The following is a 22,752-nucleotide window of genomic DNA, read 5'->3' as shown; positions in this document are numbered from 1 at the left end:
ATTTAGAAAAAGGCGGCTACCAAGTGGGATTCATGAGAAATGGGGTTTGGAGCCTGGTGCACAATAGGCTCTTGAAAACTAGAGCCAGCATTGTTATTTTGATGAGAAGTACTAGCATTGAGTACCTGGTGACCTTCTCATCTTAGATGGTCACCTTCTAAAAACCCTCTCCTGATCGCAAGGGGACTAAACTCTGAATTTTCTATGTCCTTTGAGGTTCCTTCCTGGGTATCTGAACCCTCACATCCTTATTCCTCTGTCTTGGACCCGTATCCATTCCCTTCAGAGCACGTAAACCGTATGGTTTTGGTGATTTGTGTGTATACATGCTGACCTTGTTGCCCATTAGAAGGTAAACTGCATCCTGGTCGGTAGCCTGGTGCCAGGCGTATAATAGGTGCTCAGTAAATATAAATGAATGAATGAATGAATAAATGAACAAGTGGATGAAGAGTACACCAGCAATTCTGAGACAGGGGAGTTCTGTGAATGTGGCAGGCAGTGGAGTGGGGAAGGCACGATGGGACCTTCCTCCTCATTTCCTGGGTCACCCCTCTCCTCATCACTGTGAGGACATCTGTGGACAGCCCAGCATTGCCAGGTGCCTCTTGACTGCACTGTGGTCCCGGAGAGGCAGAGCGAACCTGTTCCTCACCCTTGCAGGCTGCTCCCCAAAGCGCTGCTTTCTTGGGTTGCTTTCATACTTCCCGAGACTCCAGCCTCCCATCTGAGACACCCCGGCAATCAGCTCTGCAGAGTAGGCAGGCTTTAGATGCAAAGTGCATTTGCGAGGCTTTCAAAACATTGTATCCCGGTTGTAAATCAAGTACTTAAAGAACTGTAAACTGGCTGGAGTGCAGAGGTAATGTATGTCTGCAAGAAACACCATGGCGATTTGCCCTTTAAACTGGAGAAAAGAATTCCACTTGTTTACTTTCATTAGAGATATTCAGAGGCAGACCGAGGTTTCTAGTGGGAAGGTGCTAAGAGGCCTCTGTGGTAGGTTCCCCTCCTTCCCTGGAAGGGGTGGGGACTGGTGGTGTTCAAGTGGCTTTGGGGTGTGCAGCTTGAATCTCTTTCTCCCCAGGGCAGTTTCACAGTAAAAAATGGGGGCTGCTTCTCTTGAGTATTTTCCAATGACCATTCCCTCCCCATCCCTTCCAGCTGATTCAAAAGCCACAAAGGCATCCATCAATCAGATCTCTGCAGATTAGAAGGTTTCCTCCCCTCGCTGTTATTTCCCCTGTGACTCACCCCAAGGACACTCAGATCCCAGTCTTGTACAGTTGTGGTGGAAGGGAAGTGGACCATTCAACCTAAAAGGGTGCATGGCCGTGACCTGGACCCAGGCTGCCTGGGTTTGAGAGTCTCCCTCAAACCTCCTGTGTAACCTTGAGATGGTGAGCTTGACTCAGTTTCCTCATCTGTGAAATGGGAATGCTGGGAGGAGAAATGAGTTGTATGTCCAGTTCTCCGAAAAGTGTGTGGTCGCAGTGACTGTTCTCTCTATGTGTTCTTCTTGGGAGGCAGGACAGGGTCTCAGCCGTCTGTACCTTGAAAGCCCTGGGCACAGTGCATCGCACATAGCAGGTGCCCCGGTGTTGAACCCCCTTTCTTCACCTTTAAATTGCGGGGCTGGGACAAAATGTTCCCCAGAGCCCCTGCCAGGTCCTAGGAAGAGAATCCTGTGTTCACTGAAAGGAATTGGGGAGATGTAGACTTCATTTCCGGGGGGCCTGGTTTTTGGCAGAAGGACTCTGTGTACGGGGAGGGGGCGTATGTTCAGCTCCCAAACCTTTTTGAGATGGTTTGGTGCAGGCTCTGTCAGGTGTGAGGCAAGTCTCCCACGGGGAGTGTCAGCCTGTGCTGGGGAGGACTTCTCACCCTCCCTGTTCTCTGGCCCTTTAGGGTCCCTTTCAGCTCTAGGCAGGCACTGCTTTTAAAAAAATATATTTTTATTGATTTCAGAGAGGAAGGAAGAGGGAGAGAGAGATAGAAGCATCAATGATGAGAGAATCATTGACTTGCTGTCTCCTGCATGCCCCGTACTGGGGATTGAGCCTGCAACCCAGGCATGTACCCTGCCTGGGAATCAAGCTGTGACCTCCTGGTTCATGGGTCGATGCTCAACCACTGAGCAACACTGTCCGGGCAGTCCCTACTTTTTAAGCATGTCTGTGAGGTGGGTTCTGAACTAGGCTCTTTGTGAATTAGAAAATTCTCGCTTTCAAAGAACCTATCCATTTTCTCATCTGCCCAGGGGGGTGATAATAGCGGAGCCTGCCTCATGTGTTGTCCTCAGGATGCAGGGAGGGTGCTGGGAACAGTGCCTGATGTGTAGCAGGTCTCGATACATGCTAACTGTTATTATTTGGGGATCAGAGGGGGGCCGGCTCACATTCTGCTGGGTTGCTTGGAAGGCTCTTTGCTCATTCCTTGGAAGCTTAGAATTTCAGAGGCTTTGCTTTTGGTCCCGATGAAGCCAGAGCCCTGGCTGCCTCTGCTCTCAGTTGTGCCTTTGGGTCTCCCCGGAGACACCACTTTTCTCCCCGTGGCTTTAGCAGTGAGGGGGGGGGGCATTCAGCATCCATTCAGCTTGGGTCCTTCATCCTGGTGACTGGGGGGCTGGAGGCAAGACCCGGAGGATGAGGGAAAGACTAAGGAGGGGCCCTGTCCCCCAGGCAAGAGATGTTTTTGGCAGCCTCAGTAAAAAGGAAGAATTGACTCCCTAACATGTTTTGATGTCTGTTGCAACCCAGCCTGTGAGAGAGATGCTATTGCCATCCCCGCTTGACCACAGCGGGTCTGAGGATGGCAGGAATGAAGCCCACGTCTGCCTGAGTTCTCAGCGGTGTCCCTAAGCAGCTTCCTAAGGAGGAGTAGAACTATCTTTGTCATTTTTTCTTGTGGCAGGTGTTCCTTCTGTTTCTCCCAGGCAGCACATTTAAAAATATGTATGTCTTCAGGTATTTGTTGAGCTCCTCCTCAGTGCCAGGGACTGTGTAGGCATGGGGTGGGGTGGGGGACAATAAGGGACAAGATATGACCTCTGCCCCAAAGGAGCTCATCACCGCTTGGTTGTAGAAGGTGTACCTACCGGTCATTTCTAGATCCCCACCTTGTGGTCCACACTTACCCTTCCTTGCTAGTCTATTCAAGGAAACCGATTCCCTTGGGTTAGGTTTTTTTTTTTATTTTTAATCTCTCAGAATTCCTTCCTTTGCTTCAAGCACATCCATTATACAGCCTTGATTTTCACAGAATCAATTAAAAAAGATGCCAACAAACTTGGAGAAGCTCTTTGCAGTCCATCGCATAATTGTGGTGAGTGGTTCTGGGTAGATTGCAAAGTGAACTCTTCTCTAAGCCGCGGAAGCAGTGGGAGGGAAGAAGCTGACAGTCTGTCCATCTGCTGAGCGCAGAGCCCAGCATGGGTGTGGATGGAAAGGCAGGGCCAGGGCAGTGATGCTCTCACGCCAGGGAGAAGTCCCCTTTGCCTCTTCCTCAAGGTTAATTGATAACTTTTCTGGGGCAGAGTCAAATGGAATGCTCAAGGAGGGACCCAGTGTGTGGGCGTGGAAGCAGCTGGTAGCAGGAATCCTGGAGAGGGGAGGAATTAAGTGGAAATCTCTACTAATCGTATCCACCTTGAATGTGTAGGAAGGTCCAGAGCGAGTGTGTGTGTGTGTGTGTGTGTGTGTGTGTTCCTTTCCCTAACAGCCCTAATAGCAAGAAAGATTTAGTGAGTGATGAGTGTGTGCCAGGCACTGTTCTAAGTACTTTACATGCCTTCTATCCTCTGAGCCTGTGTTATTAGTGCATTCATTTTGCAGACGAGGAAGGAGAGACTTAAAGAGATCAAGTGACTCGCCCAAAGTAGCAGAGCGGGATTTAGGGCTGGGCTGTCGAACATTAGGATCATGGTTGTAACCACCGGGCCACAGGGCCTCTCATGGGTATGGAGCCCTGTGAGCCTCTGCTTTGGTTCGTTGAACCCAGACATAGAGCTCAGAGAAAGTTGTCTCCAGGCTGTGAGACAGTAATTTGAGGAACTTGGTTCCATAATCTTGATTTTTCCGTGTCTTACTCATGTTTCTCCTCCTAGTGTTAGTTCAGTGCCTGGCACACGAGAAGAATGCAATAAAAATTTGTTGAATGGCTGTGGCGTGTCCTGAGTCTGGGGATGTCGTCAGGAGACTTGGGAGCCGGTCCCAGCATTGCCACATCTTCAGCTGCGTGACCTTGGGCAAGAGATGTCCCTTCTGTGACTTCAACCAGCTTATCTGCGAGAGGAGTGCTCTGGGCCTGAGTTTTGTTTTAGGATTCATTATTCAGTCAACAAATATTTGTTGAATGCCTGCTATGTGTCCAACACGATTCTGCTCTGGGCGACGGGGAGAGAGCGACAATGACAATGAGACAGATTCCTGCTCTCTCACTCAGAGCTTACATTCCAGCCTCTTTCAGATTGTGCCTTTGGTGAACTTCATGTCTCATCCCCAAATTGCTTCAAAGCGGAGGGCGCCGAATCCCCTCGTTTGCTTTTCTTCACTGGAAGGCGTGTCCCACCAGGGCAGGATGTCCATCGGTTCTACTGACTGATACATCCCAAGTGCCTAGCACAGTGCCTGGCAAGTAAATATTGGTGATATGTGGCAGGCACGCCTGAATGAATGATTGCAGTGCCTCTCTTGCTAACAGAATCTCAGATATAAAAATTCTGCGCTTAAAGCGCAAGAAGAACATTATGGCTCCAAAGTGCCATTTTCCAGGAAAAACACTTTTTTTAACTTTTTTTTTTAAGGCAAGATGCAGCTGAGAGTGGGAAGGTTTGTTACCTCTCTAGCTGAGGGATTAGCAAATCGGACAGGATTCCTCGATTATTTTCATCTGGCGATGCCTTTTGCAAACCAGAGAAAAAAACAAAAACTCGTCCTTTCCCCTCCACCCCCTTTGCTTTGAGCCAGAAAAAGCACTTGCTTCTTAAAATACAGCTCATGAAGGGAAAAATTATAACAAATATTTTGCATTTCTCTGGTGGCGGCACAGTCTGAATTCCTCTCAGCCCCACAACGAGTTCTAATTTTATGAAATGTTTGGATTAGCCCCCAATTTTCCGGTGGAATTTGGGAGGCTTGTGTTTGTACTCAAGCTGGAAGTGAAGAAATCTCATAAAATCCGTGCAGTGTCTCGGGCCCAGTGGGACGTTCTAGCCAAGGACAAAATGACCATCAACGGAATGACAGGGAAGAGAGAGAGAGAGAGCTCTCTGACAGCTGTGGGCAGGCCTTTCAGACGGTGGTGTGTTCTTGAACCACAGTCTCTGGGGCTTGGCTGGGCTGCATACCACTTCCAACTGATCATGGGCTATAAAAATTCCAGCCCAAGCACAGTACCTTGTACCTGACCTTGTTTCTTCAGATCCCGGAGCCTGAGAACATTAGGGCATCTGGTAATTGGGTGAGAGGCGTTTGATAACACATGGTGCTCTGTTCCCGCACTCCCCGCATGCCGTCCCTGGCACGTATTGCCTTGTGTTATAATTTCCAGTTTACTTATCTGTCTCTGCCTCTAACCCTGCACTGTCTTCGATGGACACACGTGGCTGTTAAAATGAAAATTAACTACAATTAAATAAAATGAAAATTTCAGTGCCTTGGTCATCCTAGCCACTTTTTAAGTGCTTAATAACCCTTTGTGGCTAGTGGTTACCATTGGACAGAGCAGAAAACGTAATTCCTGTCATCATGGAAAGTTATGAAGGGCAGACCTGCTCTGGATGCTGGGTGTAATCATTGCTGTGACACACTCTGCCCCTTGTTTTGCTTGATCAGCTCCATACGTAGCCCTTGTCACCATCTGTAAATGATCTCTAAGCAACCTCATGCGTCATCTTTTCTGTGCCTTCAGTGTCTAGGACAGTGCCTGGTATGTAGTGAGCGCCCAGTAAAGACGTTTAGAATGAATGAATGAAGCTGTCTGATTCAGCATTGCTTGGCATGTGCCTCGCACACAGTGGGCCTTCAGAAAATTGAACGAATTCTTCTGGAGTTGAGCACAAATTATGTGTCCGGCTCTGGAGATACAATGATGAGCAAACAGACACGATTCTCTAGTAAAGGAGCTTTTCCAATCCAATTGTTCTTAAATTTTTGGCGACGTGTGAATCTCCTGGGTGTGCCTGTTAAAATGCACCCTCCTCAGCACCCACCCCAGAGAATCTGATCCAGCAGGTCTGGGGTGGGACTCAGGGTGACCTGAGACCCTGAAATGCTTTAACCAGGCAACCCAAGTGAGTGTGAGGAGTTGGTCCATAGTCTGTACTTGGAGAAATATAGCAGTGGGAAGCTAGTTGTTGTATTCATCTGGGGATATACCACCACCCCGTTTTCTTTAGCCCACCCCTTCACTTGTGATAATCAGAAGACCCTGCATCCTTACATTGGATCTGAAGCTTGAGGTCTCTTTGCTATTATCCTTCCATGGAGTAATAATAATAATAACACAAATAAACAGTTGCATGCAGTAATAGTGCCAGGCGAGAATCCAAGCACGTTAAATCATTGACCTAACTTCATCCTCAAGGTACTCTTAAAAGGTACGTACCATTATTATCCCCATTTTACAGTGGATAAACTGAGGCCCAGAAATTTAAGTCATTTGCCCATGAAGTGCTACTCACGGTCGCTGGGCTTTGATTAGCTGCCTTCCAAATGCCAAATGGGCCTTTATCTCCTTTTCTGCAAGTTGCTCAGAATCTAAGCGCAAGTATATTTCTGAATTGCCTGTTTAGGGGGTTAACACATTTGGTCATTATGAGCTCTGTTGATCTACAAATGCTCATCACTGACCTCAAGAAGCATAATTCATTCATTCCGCGAACATTCCCTTGGTCCTACTGTGCACCAGGCCTGTGCGGTTCTTAGATCTGGCCTAAAAGGGGGACAGAGGCATACGCAGGGACCTCCTGAGAAAGGGTCACACCCAAGATGGGTCTACCATCTAGACAGGAAAAGCAAAGCAGACCTTAAAAACTAGGAGTTCCTTCATTTTGCTGCTTGTGACTCAGTTTTTACAGTTTTGCTATAGAATGTGCCTGTTTCACCCAGTAGGGGTTCGTTGTGGGTGTATTTTGTGTATGTGGAGGGGGGTCCAACGCAAGGAAGGATGTGTCTGCCTTCCACCCTTTTTTAACCCCTTAGCAAGGCAGGAAACCCCGTAGAGTGGGGCATGCCCAGCACTCCTGACCCACTTGGAAGAACCTGGACAGAGGAGAGTGAAAGGGAGAGGAGTGAATGTCTATGGAACACAGTGTGTCTTCTGCAAGACACTGAACGAGGCAGTACACATGCGTCCCCTCGTTTCACCGCAACTCTGTGACATGTAGTGACTCTCATCCCCACTTTGCAGTTAAGGAAGTTGATGCTCAGAAAGAGTAACCGATCTGCTCCAGTAATCACAGTAGGTCAAAACTCAGGTCCTTCTGGGGCTCCTCCCGCTATCCCACTGGTTCTCAGTCGCAGCTGAACTTTAAAAAAGCTCTCTGGGGATGGGGCGCAAGCATTGGGGGTTTTAAACTGTCCCCTAGGTTGCTGTAATGCACTGCTGGAGTTGAGAGCCTCTGGCTGAAGCACGCTGACTGTGGAGGTCCAAGGATCCGTACTCCTGAAGGTGTCCCCATCCATGTCTGGTCACGCTGGGGCCTGGCCCATAGGAAGGTGGATCCCCGCCCCCACTCTTGCCCCCAGTATGCGTTCTTCAGTGGGGACGGGTGTGTCGGAAGCCATCCCGCGGGGCCTGGGCCGGGACCTTCGGCTCTGTTGCATCAGAGGCTGCCCATAAATCGGCAGCCGGCTTGTTTTCTTATTAGGCCCCAGCTGTCGCGACCTTTGTGTGTCTGTTTATTTCAGGGAAATAATTCCATCCTGCAAACTTGATTCCCTAGGGGCTACAGAAGTACATTCGGAGGGATTTCTTCTAGTGGGGTGACCTGAAGTGTCCTCTTAAAAGAGGCTACAGCTGTCCCCTTCCTCCCAACCCCTGTCTCACTTTGCCCTCTGACATCGCCCCCTCAGGCTCATATTTTGAGGCTCTCACTGTAGTGTTCTTACTTACACACACCTCTGCATACGGTTTATTTGTTAATAATAGTTATTCAGAAAGCAGTTTTGGAGACTCTGCTGTATGATGGGCACACTCCTGGGCATTTTCTATATGTTATCTCATTGCATGTTGCCTTTTCATGGCAGTCAGGAGAGTAAGCACAAGTCTGAACTCTGGGGATGATCCTTAGAATGGAGGAAGTTACAGTCGGGCCACAATTTACTGGCCTTGTTGGAGAAGGAGATGCCCCATGGACTGTCGAGGCCGCCATATTGGAGCCGTTGGTTTGGCTGGGATGGCGGTGGGAGGTTGGCTGATTGGACCGAAGGGTCTGGGAAAGGCAGAGAGGAGCCCAGGAACCAGTACTGTTCAACCTGCATGAGCCTCGGTCGAGGAAATGGAGAATACTGGTTAATACGACTCCTGGTTAAGTGGAGAGATTATGTAATAATACAGAGCTCTAAATATATTTTTCCAGGTAACTGAAGCTCACTAAAAAGATTGTATCCATTTATTATGGAAATCTTTCTAGGTACATGCACACTTTCTTGCTCCTTAAAACAAAGTACCTTGAAGGGAGGTTATCCTTGTCTTGATGTCTTTGGGGAACTTCTAAATAGTCCTCAGTACTGTGTTTTGGAATTCTCATGTCTGCTATTTATAGTTTGCCTATCTTCTCCCTCATCAACTTTCATTTCTTTTTGTGACCTTTTTAAACAGTGAAATTCTTCTTTTTCCCTACAGCAAAAAGAATGCATGCTCAATACTGAAAACTCATAGGACAGTGGTTCTCAACCTTCCTAATGCCGCGACCCTTTAATACAGTTCCTCATGTTGTGGTGACCCCCAACCATACAGTTATTTTCGTTGCTACTTCATAACTGTGATTTTGCTACTGTTATGAATCATAATGTAAATATCTGATATGCAGGATGTACTTTCATTGTTACAAATTGAACATAATTAAAGCATAGTGATTAATCACAAAAACAATATGTAATTATATATGTGTTTTCCAATGGTCTTAGGCGACCCCTGTGAAAGGGTCGTTCGACCCCCAAAGGGGTCGCGTCCCACAGGTTGAGAACCATTGTCATAGGACAAGATTAAAGGTGAAGTTAGTTGTCCTGTCTTGATTCTGTCAGTGAGGTTGTCTCTAGCGACTTTCTAGTTCTATTTCCACACTTGCCCACAGATCGGCCGTGACGAAGCTTGTTAGAACTGTTAGTAGGAAAACTACGGTTGATCATCTGTGGGGACTCAGTGCATGAATTTGATGACATTTCTTGGCTTTTCTAAGGTTTTGTTGCTCTTATGTGTATAGTGTTCACAGCTGAACAGTCCCTGACAAGGAGCCTATTGAAGTATTTTCTTCTAATGTAATAGGCTGAGCCACTGTGGGGGAGTTGGGCTGGCCAGGGTCACCCAGTTAGTATGTGGCCAAGCTGGATCCCTTGACTGGAGTTCCAATGCGTTTCTCATTTCACCATCTCTTCTTTTTTAATTGCATTTGTTGGGGTTACATTGTTTAATAAAATTATGTAGGTTTCAAGTGTACAATTCTATAGTCCATCATCTGTATGTTGTATTGTGCATTCACCATCCAGAGTTTGGTTTCCTTCCCTCACCATTTATCCTTCGTTTACCCTCTTCTACCTCCTTCCACTCCTCTTTCCCTCTGGCATCCACCATACTGTTGTCTGTATCTATGAGATTTTTGAAAAAATCCCTTCACCTTTCTCACCCAGCTCCCACTCCTCCCTCCCCTCTTAACAGCTGTCAGCCTGTTCTTTGTATCTATGATTTTTTTTCTATTTTGTTTATTTTGTTCATTAGATTTCACATATAAGTGAAATCATATGGTATTTGTTTTTCTCTGACTGGCTTATTTCACTTCGCATAAGGCCTCTAGGTCCATACTTGCTGTTGCGAAATGTAGGATTTTCTTCTTTTTTATAGCTGAGTACTATTCCATTGTGTAAATGTACCACAGCTTTTTTATCCACTCGTCTACTGATGGGCACTTCCAAATCTTTTGCCACCTCTTACCTGTGTTCTCGATTGTGGGTGAAGAGATAAGGGGCTTTGGAATAAAGGAACTGTTGCTGTGTTTGGATAACTAACTTCAGGAGAAACCTCCCTTTACCTCAATCATCTACATTGCTCAAGTGACAGATTTTTTTAACTCCTTTTTCTGAGGGAGTAGAGAGAGCATGTCGCCTCCTCTTCAGCATGTCAGACCACTCTCTGTTTGAACATCAGTCTTAGATTAACAAGGAAATGGATTCAGAAACACACTTGAAAGCAACATGCATTGCTCTCCGTACATAGCTTACATTTTATGACCTGCTTAAAAGATGCAGGCAGCATAAATCTTGGGGAGGTTTGTCTTATTTACTTGTTTGTCTTTTCTGCAGATGGGATGCTTGCATCAGAGCCGGGCTGGCTTCAGATGTCTGCTCCAGGATATTTTAGCTGAACTGTATGAGTCCATTAAACAAATGTAAGAGTTTTTGGGAAAGAAGGGCTGTGTCTCAAACCAAATGTTTTACATGGAGAACATCTGGGGAATATTGGTATCTGTGTGTACAGTACATCAGAAAGCCGCTTGGCGGGGTTCAGCTGGGATGTTTCTGGCCTGTGGTTGCTGGATTTGACAGTTTTGTTGTAAGAGAACGGTTCTTATGAAGTGTTGCCATAAAGACAATGCTGGATCCAGGAAGGGGTGTCCTTGTTTCGCCGCACTCCCAAGTTGTTCTGATTAGCTCCCTGGCCAGGTCGCCCACAACATTTGAACAGTTCGAAATCTGAGTTAGTTTTCCCCAAGGCTTAAGCTCCAGTAAAAGGAAGCATCGCAACGCCAGGACTCAGAATATTTCTTCTTTACCCCACGTTTCCGTCGATTTGACGAAATGTGGAAACAGCTGTGGTTCAGCGGAAGCAGCATTGGCTACAGAATCCAAGTACCTGGGTTGAAACTTGGGTGTTGACTTTATGACCTGTGGGGACTTGGGGAGTTCTTTCCCTCAGTTACTGTTTCCCTCCTGCCTGTGTCATGGGGTGGGGGAGTAAAATTAAGTGGGGTGGCCATGTGTACATAGGAGTTGGTCATTTACCCCATGGTATTGCACAAGTACAGGGGTTTGTGGTCTTACCCACAAGTACAGGAGCAGTGTGGAAGCGTGGACCAGAGTGGAATCTGGGATATCATGTGGGTAGGTTGTCTGACTTCAGCAACTTGTAGACACTGGGCCAGGTTGGTACTAGTGGGTGGATGGGTGAGAAAGGAATCATCCTTATGAAAATTAAGACTTGCTATTTATCATGTTTGATTCAACTCAACTCAATAAACATTTATTGGATGTCTGCTATGGTGCCAGACTCTTTCCTAGATATTGGGGACACAGGGGTGAACAAAGCAGTTAGGGCTGCTGTTCTGCATTCTCTGCTTGCTATGCCTGGTATTGACCATGGATGGCCCTCCCTTTTGTTAGTTTACATGTTGACTGGGTTTTAGGTAGAATGGATAATGACTAGTATATTAGTCTGCTCATACTCCTAGCAGAATAACACAGACTGAGTGGCTTAAATAACAGAAAGTTATTTTTTTTTTACAATTCTGGAGATTAGAGGCCCACTATCAAGATGCCAGAAGGATTGGTTTCTGGTGAGGCCTCTCTCCATGGCTTGTAGACAGCCACCTTCTTGCTGTGTCCTCACATGTCCTTTCCTTGGTGTGCATATGCTCCTGGTGACTTTTTCTGCTCTTAAAAGGACACCGACCCTTTTAGATCAGGACCCTACTCTATGACCTCATTTAACCTTAATTACCTCCCTAAAGGTCCTATCTCTAAGGATTAGGGTTTCAATAAATGTGTGTGTGCACGTGTGTGTATGTATACACACACACACACAATTCAGTCAATAACAACTGGTAAATATTTTATTGGTGTGAACATTATTTGGGAGAAAATATGTCTAGACTTCCTACACCTTTCTGCAAGATGGGGTCTAAGTGATCCTTACTGAACCCCCAGTCAGCATATCCTACAGACCAAACTGGGAAAAGAAAGACAAGAACTAAGGAAGCCCCGTGGAACTAGGTAGGAGAAAGTACTAGCAGATGTTCTCTTCTAACATTGCTGGGATGAATGCCCCAGCTGCTTTCAAACCATTGAAAATTCAATTCTGGGGAAAGAGCTTCTCCTTAGTCAAACTCTAGGATCATGGATCCACCCATTGGCATGACTTATCTTGACTGACAGTTTCTTTAAAACTGCATCCAATGGGGTAGGGCTGGTCCCCTGAGTAAAGCCAGGGAGTGTCTACTAGTAGAAGGGTGAATGGTTACTGGACAGGGAGGAGCCCCCGTGTCCACTGCCCTTTCCAGTTGGATTGTAAGCAACGTAAAGGATAGGTCTGGGTCATATTTTACAGCATCTGGGTGAATGCCTTATTCAGAGTAGAGTTCCCAAAATTGCTTGCTTGGAGAATTGACTCATTATTGCATCACTTTAGGAACACACCTCCCAGACCCTGCTGTCTGATTCTGCCAACTGCATTGGCTGGCCTCACAGAGAGCAGCAAGGAACACCAGTGGGTGTGCTTTTGAAGATGGAAGTGGTTTAAATTTTAGCTTAAAAAAAAAAAAGACTTAGGGTGGGGATAAGGCCATGTGGCTTTGGTGGGGCCTTCATCTCCAGAGACTGATGGAGCTCATTTTCATCAGACACTGGCCATGTGCCAGGATGGTGCGGTGCTTTGTCAGTGGTTCAGAGGTTAAGAATATAGTTTTTGGGTTTTTTGTTTTGTTTGTTTGTTTGTTTGTTTTTTTTTTTTTTGCAGGACTCAGCTTTCCTACTTACTAGTTGTGTGCCCCAGGGCACGTTACTTAACCTCCCCCAGACTCAGTTTACATTCATTAAGAAAGCATAAACAATGCTGTTTCTGTAAGAATTTAATGAATGAGAGGTTGAGGGATTCAACGGGATGGTGCCCAGTGCCTGGCCTAATCGAAGGGCTTGACAGGTGGTGATTATGATTGATTTTAGCTATTGTTGTGAATTATCTCCCAGCCTGGCTCCATTTTAAAGACCAGCAAGTTCAGGCTAAGTGATTTCAGGACAAGGACGGATTGGATTCAATGTTTGAGCGATTAGTAAGTAAAAGAAGACTCAGTGACAGGTGCATGTGGAAGAAGATGTCCTGCTATGGTTTTATGGCTTTTTAAGGGTCCTTTCCCCTATCTTTATTTGCATATAACTTATGTGAGCTTAAGGTGTACAAGGTGATGATTTGATATGTATGTATGTATGTGGCAAAATGATGATCACAATAAGGTTAGTTAATACCTCCATCCCCTCACATAACGTATCACTTTTCTAATTTGTATGTGTGTTGTGTGATAACATTTAAGATCTACTCTCTTAAAACTTTCCAGTATATAATACAGTGTTGTTAACTATACTCACCATGCTGTATATTAGATCCCAGGAATTTATTCATCTTATAGCTGAAAGTTTGTACCCTTTGACCAACATCCCCCCATTATGCTCGGCCCCCCATCCCCACAAGCTCCTGGCAATGACTCATCTACTCTCTCTGTCTGTGAGTTTGGGTCTTTTATATTCCACATGTAAGTGAAATCATACAGTATCTGTCTTTTTCTGTCTGACTTCACTTAGCATAATATGAAGAGTCCTTTTTAAATAGTTGGGGTTCATTTCAGCAACAGCTTTTTGGCGTTTATTATACACCAGGCACCTGCTAGGCACTTTAGTTGTACGGTCTCTGTGCCACTGAAACCCACCAGTAAGGGTGAGCGAGGTTGTGAAAAGCGACCTGCTCGAACTTTATGGGATTCGTTGCAGGGGATGGATGGATGTGGAGGAGACGGTCAGCTGAAGAAGTTAGTTATTGAGGACAGGGATCCTGGCAGAGATCCTGAAATGCCTTCCTGGAACTGAGCATGCTCCTTGGGGGTCGGGCTGTCATCGCCTGGGGGGCTGAGCTTTTGTAGCCGGAGGTGCTGCCATGACAAGCATCCTGGGCAGGTTTGCAGAGGTAATTAGCGGGCTGATAAGCATCCAGATGGATTTGGCAGTGGGGCTGTGGAGCAGGAACCAGCCTGTTAACTCTCGGGGTGGATGGACAAGGAGAGCTTCCCTTGGAAGGCAAAAAGCTTCTTCTTGTGAGGGGATGATGAATGAGGGCCCCGGGGGGACAGGCTGCAGCCGGGCTATTGTTCCTTCCTTGTCTGATATGTCTTTGCTCACTCTAATGGTCATAAATCAATTTTTCGACTAAGAGGGAGTCTGTCGGGATAAAAATAACTTCTGAAGAATCTTCTCTTTCACTTAGCTATAAAATTACCCATGGTTAAAGTATAAAATAAAATTTAAAGCCACCCCCTCCCTTTTTTTTTTTGCATGTCTTATGTATTTTTTCATTGTAAGAAATTAAAAACTTCTTCTTTGTACTCCTCACCTGGATGAGCTAAATTCAGTGGACTCATTTCTTTTTCCTTTGGAAAACTAATTTTGTTTCTTAGGTCTTTTGTGTTCCTTGTTCATTGCTCCCGAGGTCAGTGATTCTGTAGCCGCCCGAGGTTAATATTTAAAAGCAGTGTTTTCAGTGAATTAAGAAATAATGGGGTGAAAACCTCCCAAGTATGCCTATCCATGTGTGATATCCAATCAGCCTTAAGAAACTGGAACAATGATTGGGCTGAATTGGACTGAAAACGGTGTCCCCGGAGTGTCTGAGTTAGGTGGAGCCGAAATAATGCATCGTGCTGTGAAACGGGTCATCCCTGGCCAGCATCCTTAGGAGTGTTTGTCACTCCTTATCTCGGTGCATTAATAATGCAGCTCTTCTGGGGACTTCGCCGTGCAAGAGCCCGCCTCCCAGGTCCATGTTGAACCTTTCTGTGGCAGTTCCTGCACTGCTGCTGGCCGTGGCTGGGAATTTAGGATTCCTTGCCCAGAGTAATAATCCAGGACCGGAGTGAGACTCAGGACTCTTGCTGCTGTTAGCATGGGAGCCTGTGCTTTAGCCTCACTGGGGCTCAGTTTCCTCATCTGTAAAATGAGGGGAGGGGAGGCGGCAGAGAGCATTCCGAGGTCCTTGCAACTCTGACATCTGCTGATCATGCTGATGATCATGGTGCTCATTGTGCCTCTGCTATAGTGACTCCTGGCCTCTGCCCTCCATCATATGCACAAGCCGATTTGATTCCTGCATATACCAATTTGTGGGTACCCTTGTCCTCCTCATTGCAGACGAGGAAGCTGAGCCTGTGACATGCTTTCCTGAGGACCCCTCTGTGCAGGGGGCCAAGTGGCTGTGCTTGATGACAAGGCACAGGCGCTGATGCCTGGTTTCCTAGCATTTCTGGCTGGAGCTCTGCTGGGCTTGGAGGCTGATATATAAAAGTTGCACGACTCTACGCTTATCCAAGCCGTGTTATAAACAGAGTCAGAGTGATCGGACGCTACCAGTTGAGGCTGTCCAACTTGTGAATAGCCTCAGCCCTCGAGCCCCGCCCAGCCTCTGCGTCCCCCGGGCAGTCGCAACTTGAAAGAAGAGCAGTGGCCTGTGTGAATTCGAGTGGCTGTTGCACTTGGCTTTTGCTGACACGGGAGTCCATAAACAGCTGCTTGGCCACTGGAGTCCCAGCTACACAGACTGCATTTTCAGGCCTTCTGTGACCCCAGTTGCTGGTGTAGCATCTCTTGTGCTGCTGGAGGCCTTTTCACACAGGCGGCCATGGGGGTGTTTATTAGAGCAGAGCCCCGAGAGACGTCCAGGAGATCCTGGTAAGAGAAGGCTCCTCCCGGCAGCCAGCAGGCAGGACGTCAGGCTCCGGGGCTCACTTTCTCTCTCCTCCTCTGGACACATCTATTTTGACCAGGCGTGGGAGCCCCCGGTTGTATGCTGAGCATGAAGTCACCTCTCAGCAGCCAGCTTCCTGCCCTTACAGTGGCCACAGGCCCGCCTCGGGCGAGGACGAGAGAAAGCAGCCTTCCTTGTGCCAGGGGTAAATTAATTGGGGTCACTGAGTCCCCCCAGGAAGCAGCTTGTTTGTAATCCCCTCTCTATTGATGGGCAGCTCATCAATTTTCACTAGTCACCTAATGTTTAGTATTTAAGGTACAGAATAATAAGGGCCATCCTGGCCACATTCACTCTGGTTTAAGATGGCATTTCTTAAACTTCAGAATGCAGCAGAATCACCAGGGAAGCACATAAAAAAAATGCTGACAGGAGCTGACCCCACCCTGAAAATTCAGTAGATCCGGATGGGCCATGGAATCTGCATTTTGACCATTTTCCTCTTTGCCCCCCAGCCAGGGGGTCTGGTGCAGGGGGTGTGCTCACCACCCTTTTGCACACTGTTTCCTCTGAGACTCTAACTGCACTCCAAGCTGGTTTGTTGCTTGCTTTTGGCATTGCTACTGGTGTTAACTTTCCCTTGGCCTTCTTTTCGCTGCTCGGTCAGCCATGGCCACTATCTCGTGTTTACAAACCCCAGCGCCGGCCATGCAGGGAGTGTAAATCCGCCTGAGATTGCTTAGTCATTAATTCGACTTCCCTGGTGGCATCACCACGTGCAATGATGACAGTCTCAGCTCAGTCTTTGAAGGGAGGGCGATGGAGATCAAGGTCTGACTGTACATGTAGAAAAAAGACCCCAGGCCTCTCTGAGGTGCTCCCAAGCAGGCCCTGGCACCGTCAAATAAAAATCTGATTTGCTGCTTAAGTTCTGAAAATAGAACACGTTTTTCATAGCAGGAGAAAAAGCAGTATCATCCCAGGAAACAGCATCCCTGATGGGGAGTTTTGGGAAATAGAGGATTGAGAACCGAGTTACAGAGGGTTATATTTTTAGAGCCTCCTACAAGATTAAAGGGCTGGTGGTGGCGAATGGCGGGATGCCATTCTTTGAAGGAGAAGCTCTTTTTCACACACGCCGTGCTCCCTGGCATCAGGGTGCCTCTCCTCAGAGCCTGTTGATACAACTCTTGGCTTCCAGTCTGCTTCTGTCTGAGAAAACATCCATGTAACGACATGAATCAGCAGGCCCGAGAGGAAGAGGCCTGTGGGTCCCACGGCGGAGCTGGCTTGGGTCCCTGTGGGGCCGGTTGCATCATTGCAACTTGCTGGAGTGTGTTCCTGAGTTGGCCAGGCTGCTCACGAAGAGCTGGAGGTCATTTAATTAATTAGGGGCTTTGGCTGCAAGATGGTCTCCTGGGTGGCATCTTTGGGGTGATGGTTGACTTTCTGAGTGAAAGCTAATGGGTGATCCTGTGGAGCTTGGGACCCGTGTGGCCTGGTGGAGCTCTGCCTTGCCGGAACTCTGAGCATCCACCAGACAGGAGCGGGAGCATGCAATGGCCTCCAGCTTGGCTGCCTGGAGGCCACTTGCGTTGGGCCCCTGTTAAGAAAAGGTCCTTGAGCTGCCTCTGACTCAATGCCCTGCAGCTCCCTGGGGAAGGTGGAACATGGAACGTGGAACATGGAACGTGGCTGGTGGAATGTGGCTGGGCGTGAGATCACGCCTTGTGAATGGAGGGGAAGCTGCCAGCTCCTGCTGCCAGATAACTATAGCCTTGTTTTCACTAACTGATGCTAATGCCGTGTTCATGGCGTGTGTCTTTCCTGCTCCTCATTCCCTAGTCCCACATTTTAGCACCTGACATGGGACCCTGTAAAACTTCATCTGCTTGGAGGGGGCCCATCACACTGAGCTTGGGAGAATAGTATGAGAGGTTCTATCAGCTACCACATTTGCTGTCCATCCTGACTTATCCACAGCCTCAAGGATCAGCAGCCTCTGAGCTCAGTCTGCCTGGGTTGGAGTTGTAGCTCTGCTTTTCAAAAGCTGGGTGAGTTCGGGCAATACTATGTCCTCTAAGCCTCAGTTTCTTCCCCTCTAAAATCGGGGTACAGTAAGGATGAAATGAGCTAAGGCCCACTGGCACATGGTCACATGTAATGTCAGTCACTGTTATTATGAAGAATGTTGTCACTGATTTTAAAATATTGGTCTGTCAGGGCCAAAGGCAGAGCGTTAAGATCTTGCTACGCAAAGTGGGTCCTTGCACCTGCATCACTGGCATCACAAGGGAGCTTGCCCGCGATGCAGACTCCCAGGCCCCCCCCTTAGATCTTTGGATTCATTTTCTGCATTTTAATTAACAGTATGCCCATGACCCCTGTAGGAGAGGCACTGTTCTAGAGCACTCCCTGCAGGCTGACATATGGCAGTGATTCTCTTGGCTACAGCCTCAAATACACACAACCTGCCCGGAACGTCCCCACTCCCCAAAGCAGGCTAGGAAGACAGCTGGCTGGCTGCCTGCTGTGTGCAGGCATGCAGGCTGGATATGAATTTTCACCTGCTCTTCCTGCAGTATAACTGTGGGGAGAAGCTGTGTGGGGGAAACGGGGAGGTCTGTGGGCTCATCACCCCTAAAACATGGTCCAGGACGCTGTATCTGATAGGCTTCGTTCATTGTCACCGTGATTCAGTGAGCACCTACTGTGTCCCGGCACTTATATTATTTTTATTCCTTACAACAGCCTCAGGAACAGGAAGTACAACTTGTTAACTCCATTTTACAGATCAGGAAACTGAGGCCTGCAAGGTTCAGGCTTGCCTGCGGTCAGCCAGCCAGTACAAGCCTAAGCTTTCACCATACTTCTCTGCTTCCCCGTAGCCTTGCTGAAATCACCGGGCTCTCTTCATGTACAGCAGCCACGGTGGCAGGCGGCAGAGCAGGTGGTTTTGGGTGGTTATTCACAAAAAGGCAAACCAACCTCTGCAGAAGAGGAGGCTGAGCCCATTACATTTAACAAGGGGTGGCAATTGGCTGGGCCCAGTGTGCCTCTTAAACAGGCAGGCACCACAGGCAGCATTGGCCGGTCCCTGGCCAGACCTGCGGCTGCAGACGGTTTAAACATTAAACTAGGGGTGGCCTTCTTTAAAAGCAGACCATTTTATAAGGCGCACGGTGCCGTCTAGACGAGGGGACATTTATGAAAGTTGCTGTGCTGCGCGTTGGGCTCAGACACCTGACTTCCTGGCTCTAGTCATTTCGAAGGCGGAGTGAAACCTGACTCGTGCAAGAACAAATTGGATTTTTTTTTTCTTTTTGGAGGGTGTATGCTTTCAGACATTTGGTAATCTCTTCCTGCTGGCCCCTTTACTTATCAGTCTTTCTTTGTCGATGTGAGGATGGAGGAAAACTGGAAAGGGGCTTTTTTCTATAATGCTGGCCTTTCTGTGCATGTCTTCGGTAGCTTTTGGTCCTGAGGGAAATTATGTAATTATCTGTGCAATGTTTCCGTCTTGTCCTTGCCCCCCCTCCCCTCCACCGTGAGGGCCAGAGCAAAGTCGCGTTGGCTGCCTCTCGCGTTGTCTCAGCACTGTGCTTGGTACCTGGTTGGCGCTCAAAGAAATACGTGGATAAACAAATCCAGGAAAGCTGAGTCAGCTTTTTTATTCTAAGGAGGAAGAGTTTATTCCCTTGTTCACCTGGGTGGACAACCACAAGAAGGAGATGGGGAAGACGGTCCTAGGTTCAAGTTGTTCATTTCCTGTTTGGTCTCAGACTCGGGTGCCATGATGATCTTGAGGGCCCCGGCCCCTCTGAGCTTCCTGACATTTCAGATGAGGGTACAATTTAAAGACCCAGGAGAGAGAGGTTCCAGCCCTTTGTGTCCTTTGGGAACAAATGTGGTTTCCATTCCCAAGGCCTTCACTCATGGCCCCATGAGGAATCAGGTGGAATTCAAGTTTGCTTGGTGGGTGAAAGGAAGAAAGGCCCTATTTCTGGGACATTCTTCTCTGGGATAAACATGGTTGACATTATTAAATACCTACCCTGCCTGGACCTGGCACATTCTAAGCGCCCGACGTGTAATCCTCACAGGGAGGAACCTATGAAGCTGGTACTGTTATTTCTGTACTTTATAGATGAGGAAACTAAAGCCCAGAGAGGTTATGTAACCTGCCCAAGGTCACACAGCCAGCGAGGGATTTTAGCTAGTACTCAAAGCCATGTCACTAGCCATTATGCAATACTGCTTCACTGTGCACCTGGCTCGGTTTCTCCTTCAACTTTATGAAGCAGGCACTATATTCCATTGCAGAAGCTTCATTTACTAGTATAGATCTCCTCCTCCTCCTTTTTAAACAACTTTTTGAAAATGTGACAGTCATTCTTAGCTCTCGGGTTCCTAACAGAAATAGGCCTTGAGCTGAATTTGGCCCACAGGCTGAATGAATATGCAGCAAACAATGAAGCAAGATAATTTCAGATAATGTGAAATGCCCCCAAAGAGATAACATGGGGAAAGGTGTAGAGGAGGCGGCCAGGTGGCCTTATCAACCAGTGGGGTCAGAGGGCGTCATCCCTAGGGGGGTTGCGTGAAGCTGAAGCTGGAGTGATGAGAAGGATGCGATGATCTGAGGGGTATAAAGCTCTTAGCACAGTGTCTGTGCCATATATGAATGCCTACTGTTATTACTATTGTTATCGTTTTTGTGGTTTGCCATTAACTGTGACCTTGGGTAGTCATCTCACTGCTCTTGGGAGCTGAACTGAAAGCCTTCCCTCTGGCCCTGGCAGTTGCACAGTTCTGAGTGACTTCTAGCATCTGTCTCCTCCTGACTTCCACCATCCCTTTGAAATAGGGGATAGAATGACCCCTCTTTCACATTTTCAACAGAAGATTCATTGTGGGAAGAGGGAAGCTTTTGTGGAGGGACAGCCACCATGCTTATTGACACTGTGGAACGAACCCTTTGCGTGACCTCAATGCCGAGTGGGGTTTTATTAGCATGTGGACACTCCCCTTTCACACTGGGCTGGAAGCACACCCTGGCAAATTCGCTGCGGGTCCCTCGTGGGACCCTCGAGGCCTCTTGTGGCCTCTGGCTCCTGTTTGGGGGGCGGGGGGTTTGAAAAGTGGGCTTATTTTCTTACCCCCAGAATGTCACTACCCTCCCCGACCCTGGATGCTGAAAGAATGTATTCCTATTGTCATTGGACAATAGGGCCTCCTCAAGGGCAAGTTCAGCCTGCTGCATGATCAAAGGGGTGGTTTCTCCCCTCCTCCCATCTTAGTTCATGGAGGAATGTAGCAGTGGGTCCAACAGCCACCCACATCCTCCAGGCCTGTGTGTGCTCACTGTCTGCTTCCTCTAAGAACCAGCTCTCAGGATCGCTGGCCCTGCTCAGATGAAATAAAGCCTTCCAGTCATATCCTTACATTTGACGTAAGCACACGGAGGCTTTTCTTGCTGCATACTGAATGGGGCTGTCGTGAAGACCCGGGGCAGCTCTGAGCCTGGCACCCTGATGAAAAGGGGCCTTGTAGCCGGAAGCTTAATCTTGTCTGTGCAGCCGCCTTTTATCCGGCAGGGTGTCTCGTGTTCCCTATCTGTTTCCTTCATTCCTCGATTGCCCCTGTAGGTAGGATGTCCAAGAAATCCCAAGTCATCTTCCCGTCGTGCCTGTCTTGGTGGTGTTTTTTGGCAGTGTTACTGAATTTACCAGGTGACCAAAAAATACACAGGAGTACTTGGAGATACAGGAAAAACCCATTTATTTTCAGATGTTTTGCATGTACTAGTACAGTGACTTAGGGGGACTGTTTCTCTCCAAACCCTGAGCAAACCAATATGGAGGAAGCTCTCCCTTGGTACCCTTTGGTTTCTTTGACTCCCAAATATGGATGGGACTTCCGGACCTTTCACCAAAGCCCCCTGTGTTGGGATGGGGGCCTTGAGACCACACCGAAAGGCCTGGCCTGGCGCCAGCACTGATAACTCCATCTGGGGGTTGTGTATTGTTCATGGTATATGGCCTCTGTAAAATGGGAGTACTTAGGTAAACAGGTCTTGCAAGACCAGATTGTGGAGAAAGGGGCAGTGACTTAATTATACGCTATCAAGAATGTACATTAGGGTTACTGGCACAGATTCAGATTGCTGGCTGCCCCCAAATGTCTTATTTTCCCCATCAGCAGGAGTCTCCCTTCTTTTTCGCTCCAATTCCACTATCACTTCTCTTGTCTGAGCACTCATCACCTAATAGCATCAACCCTTGCCTCCCCGTCTCCCCCCTCCCTCCTCCTCTCCTCTCCTTCCCATTCTGTCTGCCTGCCTGCCCACACTGTTTTCTCAGGCCAGCCACGTGGCAGACATGGTGTTAAGCACCGAGATAAAACAGTGAGTAATATCTCCACTAGTGGAGAGTCAATTAATGACACAAATACTGATTTAACTACAATGGGGCAAGGGTCTGCAAAAGAGAAGTACAGAGAGCTGCTAGCCCATTTAACCGGTTTTGGGAAGATCAGTAAATAGCAAAAACAATAATAAAAATAGCTTCCCAGTTCTTGTCGAGTTACTAGGAAACTGTGGGACAGGTACGTTAAGGCACAGACGCACCAGGAAGGAGGTGACTCAGCAGGCTTTCAGAACCCGCAGCAAATTGGTTGGCAAGCTTCTTCGTCACCATGGATACCTCCCCCACCTAAGTAGCTTGTGTCCCCCTGAGAGCCAAGGAAAACTAAATTACCAACCAACTTGTTCATGAGCAAAGATGAATCCATTGGCAAACATGTTTTTCCTTATTA

General features: G+C 47.7%; 1 protein-coding gene across 1 annotated transcript in view; it reads left to right on the top strand.

Annotated features, from left to right (window-relative positions):
- NUAK1 (NUAK family kinase 1) overlaps positions 1–22,752 on the top strand; it is a 71,319-nt gene that overhangs the window by 8,529 nt on the left and 40,038 nt on the right. The gene's annotated exons all lie outside the window — the stretch shown is intronic.

Source organism: Myotis nattereri (genome assembly GCF_964212035.1).
Source record: "Myotis nattereri genome assembly, chromosome: 2".
Taxonomy (NCBI): Eukaryota; Metazoa; Chordata; class Mammalia; order Chiroptera; family Vespertilionidae; genus Myotis; species Myotis nattereri.
The sequence above is the reverse complement of the archived record's forward strand: the minus strand, read 5'-3'. Positions and strand labels throughout refer to the sequence as shown.